The sequence below is a fragment of the Taudactylus pleione genome, unplaced genomic scaffold (assembly GCF_031769625.1).
Source record: "Taudactylus pleione unplaced genomic scaffold, aTauple2 ptg000550l, whole genome shotgun sequence".
Lineage (NCBI taxonomy): Eukaryota > Metazoa > Chordata > Amphibia > Anura > Myobatrachidae > Taudactylus > Taudactylus pleione.
The window spans coordinates 2,721,690-2,731,020 of record NW_028284952.1 but is presented as its reverse complement, the minus strand read 5'-3'; the positions used below and the strand labels follow the sequence as shown (position 1 = coordinate 2,731,020).

At 37.3% G+C, this 9,331-nt stretch overlaps 3 non-coding genes and 33 pseudogenes across 3 annotated transcripts; all 36 read right to left on the bottom strand.

Moving 5' to 3' along the window:
• Nucleotides 1–27: 27 nt before the first annotated feature.
• Nucleotides 28–146, bottom strand: LOC148493552 (5S ribosomal RNA; annotated as a pseudogene).
• Nucleotides 147–261: 115 nt separating this feature from the next.
• LOC148493551 (5S ribosomal RNA) lies at nucleotides 262–380 on the bottom strand (annotated as a pseudogene).
• Nucleotides 381–496: 116 nt separating this feature from the next.
• Nucleotides 497–615, bottom strand: LOC148493550 (5S ribosomal RNA; annotated as a pseudogene).
• Nucleotides 616–730: 115 nt separating this feature from the next.
• LOC148493549 (5S ribosomal RNA) lies at nucleotides 731–849 on the bottom strand (annotated as a pseudogene).
• Nucleotides 850–965: 116 nt separating this feature from the next.
• Nucleotides 966–1,084, bottom strand: LOC148493548 (5S ribosomal RNA). Its single transcript, XR_015870547.1, has one exon. It is a non-coding gene; the product is annotated as a 5S ribosomal RNA (ribosomal RNA).
• A 351-nt stretch (nucleotides 1,085–1,435) lies between these two features.
• On the bottom strand, nucleotides 1,436–1,554 carry LOC148493547 (5S ribosomal RNA; annotated as a pseudogene).
• A 116-nt stretch (nucleotides 1,555–1,670) lies between these two features.
• LOC148493546 (5S ribosomal RNA) lies at nucleotides 1,671–1,789 on the bottom strand (annotated as a pseudogene).
• Nucleotides 1,790–1,905: 116 nt separating this feature from the next.
• On the bottom strand, nucleotides 1,906–2,024 carry LOC148493545 (5S ribosomal RNA). The gene has a single exon (XR_015870231.1). It is a non-coding gene; the product is annotated as a 5S ribosomal RNA (ribosomal RNA).
• Nucleotides 2,025–2,140: 116 nt separating this feature from the next.
• LOC148493544 (5S ribosomal RNA) lies at nucleotides 2,141–2,259 on the bottom strand (annotated as a pseudogene).
• A 115-nt stretch (nucleotides 2,260–2,374) lies between these two features.
• LOC148493543 (5S ribosomal RNA) lies at nucleotides 2,375–2,493 on the bottom strand (annotated as a pseudogene).
• Nucleotides 2,494–2,609: 116 nt separating this feature from the next.
• Nucleotides 2,610–2,728, bottom strand: LOC148493542 (5S ribosomal RNA; annotated as a pseudogene).
• Nucleotides 2,729–2,844: 116 nt separating this feature from the next.
• On the bottom strand, nucleotides 2,845–2,963 carry LOC148493541 (5S ribosomal RNA; annotated as a pseudogene).
• A 113-nt stretch (nucleotides 2,964–3,076) lies between these two features.
• LOC148493540 (5S ribosomal RNA) lies at nucleotides 3,077–3,195 on the bottom strand (annotated as a pseudogene).
• A 116-nt stretch (nucleotides 3,196–3,311) lies between these two features.
• LOC148493539 (5S ribosomal RNA) lies at nucleotides 3,312–3,430 on the bottom strand (annotated as a pseudogene).
• A 115-nt stretch (nucleotides 3,431–3,545) lies between these two features.
• LOC148493538 (5S ribosomal RNA) lies at nucleotides 3,546–3,664 on the bottom strand (annotated as a pseudogene).
• A 351-nt stretch (nucleotides 3,665–4,015) lies between these two features.
• On the bottom strand, nucleotides 4,016–4,134 carry LOC148493537 (5S ribosomal RNA; annotated as a pseudogene).
• Nucleotides 4,135–4,250: 116 nt separating this feature from the next.
• LOC148493536 (5S ribosomal RNA) lies at nucleotides 4,251–4,369 on the bottom strand (annotated as a pseudogene).
• A 116-nt stretch (nucleotides 4,370–4,485) lies between these two features.
• Nucleotides 4,486–4,604, bottom strand: LOC148493535 (5S ribosomal RNA; annotated as a pseudogene).
• A 116-nt stretch (nucleotides 4,605–4,720) lies between these two features.
• On the bottom strand, nucleotides 4,721–4,839 carry LOC148493534 (5S ribosomal RNA; annotated as a pseudogene).
• Nucleotides 4,840–4,955: 116 nt separating this feature from the next.
• Nucleotides 4,956–5,074, bottom strand: LOC148493533 (5S ribosomal RNA; annotated as a pseudogene).
• Nucleotides 5,075–5,189: 115 nt separating this feature from the next.
• LOC148493532 (5S ribosomal RNA) lies at nucleotides 5,190–5,308 on the bottom strand (annotated as a pseudogene).
• A 116-nt stretch (nucleotides 5,309–5,424) lies between these two features.
• LOC148493531 (5S ribosomal RNA) lies at nucleotides 5,425–5,543 on the bottom strand (annotated as a pseudogene).
• A 116-nt stretch (nucleotides 5,544–5,659) lies between these two features.
• On the bottom strand, nucleotides 5,660–5,778 carry LOC148493530 (5S ribosomal RNA; annotated as a pseudogene).
• A 351-nt stretch (nucleotides 5,779–6,129) lies between these two features.
• Nucleotides 6,130–6,248, bottom strand: LOC148493529 (5S ribosomal RNA; annotated as a pseudogene).
• A 116-nt stretch (nucleotides 6,249–6,364) lies between these two features.
• Nucleotides 6,365–6,483, bottom strand: LOC148493528 (5S ribosomal RNA; annotated as a pseudogene).
• Nucleotides 6,484–6,598: 115 nt separating this feature from the next.
• LOC148493527 (5S ribosomal RNA) lies at nucleotides 6,599–6,717 on the bottom strand (annotated as a pseudogene).
• A 116-nt stretch (nucleotides 6,718–6,833) lies between these two features.
• On the bottom strand, nucleotides 6,834–6,952 carry LOC148493526 (5S ribosomal RNA). The gene has a single exon (XR_015870545.1). It is a non-coding gene; the product is annotated as a 5S ribosomal RNA (ribosomal RNA).
• Nucleotides 6,953–7,303: 351 nt separating this feature from the next.
• On the bottom strand, nucleotides 7,304–7,422 carry LOC148493525 (5S ribosomal RNA; annotated as a pseudogene).
• A 116-nt stretch (nucleotides 7,423–7,538) lies between these two features.
• On the bottom strand, nucleotides 7,539–7,657 carry LOC148493524 (5S ribosomal RNA; annotated as a pseudogene).
• Nucleotides 7,658–7,773: 116 nt separating this feature from the next.
• On the bottom strand, nucleotides 7,774–7,892 carry LOC148493523 (5S ribosomal RNA; annotated as a pseudogene).
• A 115-nt stretch (nucleotides 7,893–8,007) lies between these two features.
• LOC148493522 (5S ribosomal RNA) lies at nucleotides 8,008–8,126 on the bottom strand (annotated as a pseudogene).
• Nucleotides 8,127–8,242: 116 nt separating this feature from the next.
• On the bottom strand, nucleotides 8,243–8,361 carry LOC148493521 (5S ribosomal RNA; annotated as a pseudogene).
• Nucleotides 8,362–8,477: 116 nt separating this feature from the next.
• On the bottom strand, nucleotides 8,478–8,596 carry LOC148493520 (5S ribosomal RNA; annotated as a pseudogene).
• Nucleotides 8,597–8,712: 116 nt separating this feature from the next.
• On the bottom strand, nucleotides 8,713–8,831 carry LOC148493519 (5S ribosomal RNA; annotated as a pseudogene).
• Nucleotides 8,832–8,947: 116 nt separating this feature from the next.
• Nucleotides 8,948–9,066, bottom strand: LOC148493518 (5S ribosomal RNA; annotated as a pseudogene).
• Nucleotides 9,067–9,181: 115 nt separating this feature from the next.
• On the bottom strand, nucleotides 9,182–9,300 carry LOC148493517 (5S ribosomal RNA; annotated as a pseudogene).
• Between the last annotated feature and the right edge of the window lie 31 nt (nucleotides 9,301–9,331).

Sequence of the window (9,331 nt, the reverse complement as noted above, 5' to 3'; positions counted from 1 at the left end):
GAAAAGAAAGTTTTGGCTGTATAAAATTACCTACAGCACCTGGTATTCCCAGGTGGTCTCCCATCCAAGTAGTAACCAGGCCAAACACCGCATTGCTTCCAAGATCAGATGAGATTGGGCATGTCCAGTGTGGTTTGGCTGTAGGTGCTCAAAAACATTAACTTTAGACCTCTTTTACTGCTTAACTCAAGTAAATTCAATGATAAGTTGAAAAATGAAATGTAAAATGTAATAGAAAAGAATGTTTTCCCAGTATAAAATTACCTACAGCTCCTTGTATTCCCAAGTGGTCTCCCATCCAAGTACTAACCAGGCCCAATACTGCATAACTTCCAAGAACAGATGAGATTGGGCATGTCCTCTGTGGTTTGACTGTAGGTGCTCAAAAACATTAACTTTAGACCTCTTTTACTTCTTAACTCAAGTAAATTCATTGATAAGTTGAAAAAATTAAAAGTAAAATGTAATAGAAAAGAATGTTATGGCTGCATAAAATTACCTACAGCACCTGGCATTCCCAGGTAGTCTCCCATCCAAGTACGAACAAGGCCCAACACTGCATAGCTTCCAAGATCAGACGAGATTGGGCATGTCCAGTATAGTTTGGCTGTAGGTGCTCAAAAACATTAACTTTAGACCTCTTTTACTTCTTAACTCAAGCAAATTCAATGATTAGTTGAAAAATGAAATGTAAAATGTAATAGAAAAGAATGTTATGGCAGTATAAAATTACCTATTGCACCTGGTATTCCCATGTGTTCTCCCATCCAAGTACTAACCAGGCCCAACACTACATAGCTTCCAATATCAGACGAGATTGGGCATGTCCAGTGTGGTTTGGCTGTAGGTGCTCAAAAACATTAACTTTAGACCTCTATTACTTCTTAACTCAAGTAAATTCATTGATAAGTTGAAAAAATTAAATGTAAAATGTAATAGAAAATAATGTTATGGCAGTATAAAATTACCTACAGCTCCTGGTATTCCCAGGTGGTCTCCCATCCAAGTACTAACCAGGCCCAACACTGCATAACTTCCAAGATCAGACGAGATTGGGCATGTCCAGTGTGGTTTGGCTGTAGGTGCTCAAAAACATTAACTTTAGACCTCTTTTACTTCTTAACTCAAGTAAATTCATTGATAAGTTGAAAAAATTAAATGTAAAATGTAATAGAAAAGAATGTTTTGGCTGTATAAAATTTCCTACAGCAACTGCAATTCCAAGGTGGTCTCCCATCCAAGTACAAACCAGGCCCAACACTGCATAGCTTATAAGATCAGACGAGATTGGGCATGTCCAGTGTGGTTTGGCTGTAGGTGCCCAAAACCATTATCTTTAGACCTCTATTACTTCTTAACTCAAGTAAATTCATTGATAAGTTGAAAAAATTAAATGTAAAATGTAATAGAAAAGAATGTCATGGCACTATAAAATTACCTACAGCACCTGGTATTCCCAGCTGGTCTCCCATCCAAGTACTAACCAGGCCCAATACTGCATAGCTTCCAAGATCAAACAAGATTGGGCATGTCCAGTGTGGTTTGGCAGTAGGTGCTCAAAAACATTAACTTTAGACCTCTTTTACTTCTTAACTCAAGTAAATTCATTGATAAGTTGAAAAAATTAAATGTAAAATGTAATGGAAAAGAATGTTATGGCAGTATAAAATTACCTACAGCACCTGGTATTCCCAGGTGGTCTCCCATCCAAGTACTAACCAGGCCCAACACTGCATAGCTTCCAAGATCAGATGAAATTGGGCATGTCCAGTGTGGTTTGACTGTAGGTGCTCAAAAACATTAACTTTAGACCTCTTTTACTTCTTAACTAAAGTAAATTCATTGATAAGTTGAAAAAATGTAATGTAAAATGTAATAGAAAAGAATGTTATGGCTATATAAAATTACCTACAGCACCTGGTATTCCCAGGTGGTCTCCCATCCAAGTACTAACCAGGCCCAACACTGCATAGCTTCCAAGATCAGACGAGATTGGGCATGTCCAGTGTGGTTTGGCTGTAGGTGCTCAAAAGCATTAACTTTAGACCTCTATTACTTCTTAACTCAAGTAAATTCATTGATAAGTTGAAAAAATTAAATGTAAAATGTAGTAGAAAAGAATGTTATGGCAGTATAAAATTACCTACAGCACCTGGGATTACTAGGTGGTCTCCCATCCAAGTACTAACGAGGCCCACCACTGCATAGCTTCCAAGATCAGACGAGATTGGGCATGTCCAGTATGGTTTGGCTGTAGGTGCTCAAAAACATTAACTTTAGACCTCTTTTACTTCTTAACTCAAGTAAATTCAATGATAAGTTGAAAAATGAAATGTAAAATGTAATGGAAACGAATGTTATGGCAGTATAAAATTACCTACAGCACCTGGTATTCCCAGGTGGTCTCCCATTCATGTACTAACCAGGCCCAACACTGCATAGCTTCCAAAATCAGACGATATTGGGCATGTCCAGTGTGGTTTGGCTGTAGGTGCCCAAAACCATTAATTTTAGACCTCTATTACTTCTTAACTCAAGTAAATTCATTGATAATTTGAAAAAATTAAATGTAAAATGTAATAGAAAAGAATGTTATGGCAGTATAAAATTACATACAGCACCTGGTATTCCCAGGTTGTTTCCCATCCAAGTACTAACCAGGCCCAACACTGCATAGCTTTCAAGTTCAGACAAGATTGGGCATTTCCAGTGTGGTTTGGCTGTAGGTGCTCAAAACCATTAACTTTAGACCTCTATTACTTCTTAACTCAAGTAAATTCATTGATAAGTTGAAAAAATTAAATGTAAAATGTAATAGAAAAGAATGTTATGGCAGTATAAAATTATCTACAGCACCTGGTATTCCCAGGTGGTCTCCCATCCAAGTACTTACCAGGCCCAACACTGCATAGCTTCCAAGTTCAGACGAGATTGGGCATGTCCAGTGTGGTTTGGCTGTAGGTGCTCAAAAACATTAACTTTAGACCTCTTACTTCTTAACTCAAGTAAACTCAATGATTAGTTGAAAAATGAAATGAAAAATGTAATAGAAAAGAATGTTATGGTAGTATAAAATTACCTACAGCACCTCGCATTCCCAGGTGGTCTCCCATCCAAGTACTAACCAGGCCCAACACTGCATAGCTTTCAAGATCAGACGAGATTGGGCATGTCCAGTGTGGTTTGACTGTAGGTGCTCAAAAACATTAACTTTAGACCTCTTTTACTTCTTAACTCAAGTTAATTCATTGATAAGTTGAAAAAATGTAATGTAAAATGTAATAGAAAAGAATGTTATGACTATATTAAATTACCTACAGCACCTGGTAGTCCCAGGTGGTCTCCCATCCAAGTACTAACCAGGCCCAACACTGCATAGCTTCCAAGATCAGACGAGATTGGGCATGTCCAGTGTGGTTTGGCTGTAGGTGCCCAAAGCTTTAACTTTAGACCTCTATTACTTCTTAACTCAAGTAAATTCATTGATAAGCTGAAAAAATTAAATGTAAAATGTAATAGAAAAGAATGTTATGGCAGTATAAAATTACCTACAGCACCTGGTATTCCCAGGTGGTCTCCCATCCAAGTACTAACCAGGCCCAACACTACATAGTTTCCAAGATCAAACAAGATTGGGAATGTCCAGTGTGGTTTGGCTGTAGGTGCTCAAAAACATTAATTTTAGACCTCTTTTACTTCTTAACTCAAGTAAATTCATTGATAAGTTGAAAATATTAGATGTAAAATGTAATAGAAAAGAATGTTTTGGCTGTATAAAATTTCCAACAGGTACTGGTATTCCCAGGTGGTCTCCCATCCAAGTACAAACCAGGCCCAACACAGCAAAGCTTACAAGATCAGACGAGATTGGGCATGTCCAGTGTGGTTTGGCTGTAGGTGCTCAAAAGCATTAAATTTAGACCTCTATTACTTCTTAACTCATGTAAATTCATTGATATGTTGAAAAAATTAAATGTAAAATGTAATAGAAAAGAATGTTATGGCAGTATAAAATTACCTACAGCACCTGGTATTCCCAGGGGGTCTCCCATCCAAGTACTAACCAGGCCCAACACTGCATAGCTTCCAAGATCAGACGAGATTGTGCATGTCCAGTGTGGTTTGACTGTAGGTGCTCAAAAACATTAACTTTAGACCTCTTTTACTTCTTAACTCAAGTAAATTCATTGATAAGTTGAAAAAATGTAATGTAAAATGTAATAGAAAAGAATGTTATGGCTATATAAAATTACCTACAGCACCTGGTATTCCCAGGTGGTCTCCTGTCCAAGTACTAACCAGGCCCAACACTGCATAGCTTCCAATATCAGACGAGATTGGGCATGTCCAGTGTGCTTTGGCTGTAGGTGCTCAAAAACATTAACTTTAGACCTCTTTTACTTCTTAACTCAAGTAAATTCATTGATAAGTTGAAAAAATTAAATGTAAATTGTAATAGAAAAGAAAGTTTTGGCTGTATAAAATTACCTACAGCACCTGGTATTCCCAGGTGGTCTCCCATCCAAGTAGTAACCAGGCCAAACACCGCATTGCTTCCAAGATCAGATGAGATTGGGCATGTCCAGTGTGGTTTGGCTGTAGGTGCTCAAAAACATTAACTTTAGACCTCTTTTACTTCTTAACTCAAGTAAATTCATTGATAAGTTGAAAAAATTAAATGTAAAATGTAATAGAAAAGAATGTTTTGGCTGTCTAAAATTACCTACAGCACCTGGTATTCCCAGGTGGTTTCCCATCCAAGTACAAACAAGGCCCAACACTGCATAGTTTGCAAGATCAGACGAGATTGGGCATGTCCAGTGTGGTTTGGCTGTAGGCGCTCAAAAACATTAATTTTAGACCTCTTTTACTTCTTAACTCAAGTAAATTCATTGATAAGTTGAAAAAATTAAATGTAAAATGTAATAGAAAAGAATGTTATGGCAGTATAAAATTACCTACAGCATCTGGTATTCCCTGGTGGTCTCCCATGGAAGTACTAACCAGGCCCAACACTGCATAGCTTCCAAGATCAGATGAGATTGTTATTGTCCAGTGTGCTTTGGCTGTAGGTGCTCAAAAACATTAACTTTAGACCTCTTTTACTGCTTAACTCAAGTAAATTCAATGATAAGTTGAAAAATGAAATGTAAAATGTAATAGAAAAGAATGTTTTGGCAGTATAAAATTACCTACAGCTCCTAGTATTCCCAGGTGGTCTCCCATCCAAGTACTAACCAGGCCCAACACTGCATAACTTCCAAGAACAGATGAGATTGGGCATGTCCTCTGTGGTTTGACTGTAGGTGCTCAAAAACATTAACTTTAGACCTCTTTTACTTCTTAACTCAAGTAAATTCATTGATAAGTTGAAAAAATTAAATGTAAAATGTAATAGAAAAGAATGTTTTGGCTGTCTAAAATTACCTACAGCACCTGGTATTCCCAGGTGGTTTCCCATCCAAGTACAAACCAGGCCCAACACTGCATAGCTTCCAAGATCAGATGAGATTGTTATTGTCCAGTGTGCTTTGGCTGTAGGTGCTCAAAAACATTAACTTTAGACCTCTTTTACTTCTTAACTCAAGTAAATTCATTGATAAGTTGAAAAAATGTAATGTAAAATGTAATAGAAAAGAATGTTATGGCTATATAAAATTACCTACAGCACCTGGTATTCCCAGGTGGTCTCCCATCCAAGTACTAACCATGCCCAACACTGCATAGCTTCCAAGACCAAACGAGATTGGGCATGTCCAGTGTGGTTTGGCTGTAGGCGCTCAAAAACATTAATTTTAGACCTCTTTTACTTCTTAACTCAAGTAAATTCATTGATAAGTTGAAAAAATTAAATGTAAAATGTAATAGAAAAGAATGTTATGGCAGTATAAAATTACCTACAGCATCTGGTATTCCCTGGTGGTCTCCCATCGAAGTACTAACCAGGCCCAACACTGCATAGCTTCCAAGATCAGATGAGATTGTTATTGTCCAGTGTGCTTTGGCTTTAGGTGCTCAAAAACATTAACTTTAGACCTCTTTTACTTCTTAACTCAAGTAAATTCATTGATAAGTTGAAAAAATGTAATGTAAAATGTAATAGAAAAGAATGTTATGGCTATATAAAATTACCTACAGCACCTGGTATTCCCAGGTGGTCTCCCATCCAAGTACTAACCATGCCCAACACTGCATAGCTTCCAAGACCAAACGAGATTGGGCATGTCCAGTGTGGTTTGGCTGTAGGTGCTCAAAAGCATTAACTTTAGACCTCTATTACTTCTTAACTCAAGTAAATTCATTGATAAGTTGAAAAAATTAAATGTAAAATGTAATAGAATAGACTGTTATGGCAGTATAAAATTACCTACAGCACCTGGGATTCCTAGGTGGTCTCCCATCCAAGTACTAACCAGGCCCAACACTGCATAGCTTCCAAAATCAGACGAGATTGGGCATGTCCAGTGCGGTTTGGCTGTAGGTGCTCAAAAACATTAACTTTAGACCTCTTTTACTGCTTAACTCAAGTAAATTTAATGATAAGTTGAAAAATGAAATGTAAAATGTAATAGAAAAGAATGTTTTGGCAGTATAAAATTACGTACAGCTCCTAGTATTCCCATGTGTTCTCCCATCCAAGTACTAACCAGGCCCAACACTGCATAACTTCCAAGAACAGATGAGATTGGGCATGTCCTCTGTGGTTTGGCTGTAGGTGCTCAAAAACATTAACTTTAGACCTCTATTACTTCTTAACTCAAGTAAATTCATTGATAAGTTGAAAAAATTAAAAGTAAAATGTAATAGAAAATAATGTTATGGCAGTATAAAATTACCTACAGCTCCTGGTATTCCCAGGTGGTCTCCCATCCAAGTACTAACCAGGCCCAACACTGCATAACTTCCAAGATCAGACGAGATTGGGCATGTCCAGTGTGGTTTGGCTGTAGGTGCTCAAAAATATTAACTTTAGACCTCTTTTACTTCTTAACTCAAGTAAATTCATTGATAAGTTGAAAAAATTAAATGTAAAATGTAATAGAAAAGAATGTTTTGGCTTTATAAAATTTCCTACAGCAACTGCAATTCCAAGGTGGTCTCCCATCCAAGTACAAACCAGGCCCAACACTGCATAGCTTATAAGATCACACGAGATTGGGCATGTCCAGTGTGGTTTGGCTGTAGGTGCTCAAAAGCATTAAATTTAGACCTCTATTACTTCTTAACTCAAGTAAATTCATTGATAAGTTGAAAAAATTAAATGTAAAATGTAATAGAAAAGAATGTTATGGCAGTATAAAATTACCTACAGCACCTGGCATTCCCAGGGGGTCTCCCATCCAAGTACTAACCAGGCCCAACACTGCATAGCTTTCAAGATCAGACGAGATTGGGCATGTCCAGTGTGGTTTGACAGCAGGTGCTCAAAAACATTAACTTTAGACCTCTTTTACTTTTTAACTCAAGTAAATTCATTGATAAGTTGAAAAAATGTAATGTAAAATTTAATAGAAAAGAATGTTATGGCTATATAAAATTTCCTACAGCACCTGGTATTCCCAAGTGGTCTCCCGTCCAAGTACTAACCAGGCCCAACACTGCATAGCTTCCAAGATCAAACAAGATTGGGCATGTCCAGTGTGGTTTGGCTGTAGGTGCTCAAAAGCTTTAACTTTAGACCTCTATTACTTCTTAACTCAAGTAAATTCATTGATAAGTTGAAAAAATTAAATGTAAAATGTAATAGAATAGACTGTTATGGCAGTATAAAATTACCTACAGCACCTGGGATTCCTAGGTGGTCTCCCATCAAAGTACTAACCAGGCCCAACACTGCATAGCTTCCAAGATCAGACGAGATTGGGCATGTCCAGTGTGGTTTGGCTGTATGTGCTCAAAAACATTAACTTTAGACCTCTTTTACTTCTTAACTCAAGTAAATTCAATGATAAGTTGAAAAATGAAATGTAAAATGTAATAGAAAAGAATGTTTTGGCAGTATAAAATTACCTACAGCTCTTGGTATTCCCAGGTTGTCTCCCATCCAAGTACTAACCAGGCCCAACACTGCATAGCTTTCAAGATCAGACGAGATTGGGCATGTCCAGTGTGGTTTGGCTGTAGGTGCCCAAAACCATTATCTTTAGACCTCTATTACTTCTTAACTCAAGTGAATTCATTGATAAGTTGAAAAAATTAAATGTAAAATGTAATAGAAAAGAATGTCATGGCACTATAAAATTACCTACAGCACCTGGTATTCCCAGGTGGTCTCCCATCCAAGTACTAACCAGGCCCAATACTGCATAGCTTCCAAGATCAAACAAGATTGGGCATGTCCAGTGTGGTTTGGCAGTAGGTGCTCAAAAACATTAACTTTAGACCTCTTTTACTTCTTAACTCAAGTAAATTCATTGATAAGTTGAAAAAATTAAATGTAAAATGTAATGGAAAAGAATGTTATGGCAGTATAAAATTACCTACAGCACCTGGTATTCCCAGGTGGTCTCCCATCCAAGTACTAACCAGGCCCAACACTGCATAGCTTCCAAGATCAGATGAAATTGGGCATGTCCAGTGTGGTTTGACTGTAGGTGCTCAAAAACATTAACTTTAGACCTCTTTTACTTCTTAACTCAAGTAAATTCATTGATAAGTTGAAAAAATGTAATGTAAAATGTAATAGAAAAGAATGTTATGGCTATATAAAATTACCTACAGCACCTGGTATTCCCAGGAGGTCTCCCATCCAAGTACTAACCAGGCCCAACACTGCATAGCTTCCAAGATCAGACGAGATTGGGCATGTCCAGTTTGGTTTGGCTGTAGGTGCTCAAAAGCATTAACTTTAGACCTCTATTACTTCTTAACTCAAGTAAATTCATTGATAAGTTGAAAAAATTAAATGTAAAATGTAGTAGAAAAGAATGTTATGGCAGTATAAAATTACCTACAGCACCTGGGATTACTAGGTGGTCTCCCATCCAAGTACTAACGAGGCCCACCACTGCATAGCTTCCAAGATCAGATGAGATTGGGCATGTCCAGTATGGTTTGGCTGTAGGTGCTCAAAAACATTAACTTTAGACCTCTTTTACTTCTTAACTCAAGTAAATTCAATGATAAGTTGAAAAATGAAATGTAAAATGTAATGGAAACGAATGTTATGGCAGTATAAAATTACCTACAGCACCTGGTATTCCCAGGTGGTCTCCCATTCATGTACTAACCAGGCCCAACACTGCATAGCTTCCAAAATCAGACGATATTGGGCATGTCCAGTGTGGTTTGGCTATAGGTGCCCAAAACCATTAATTTTAGACCTCTATTA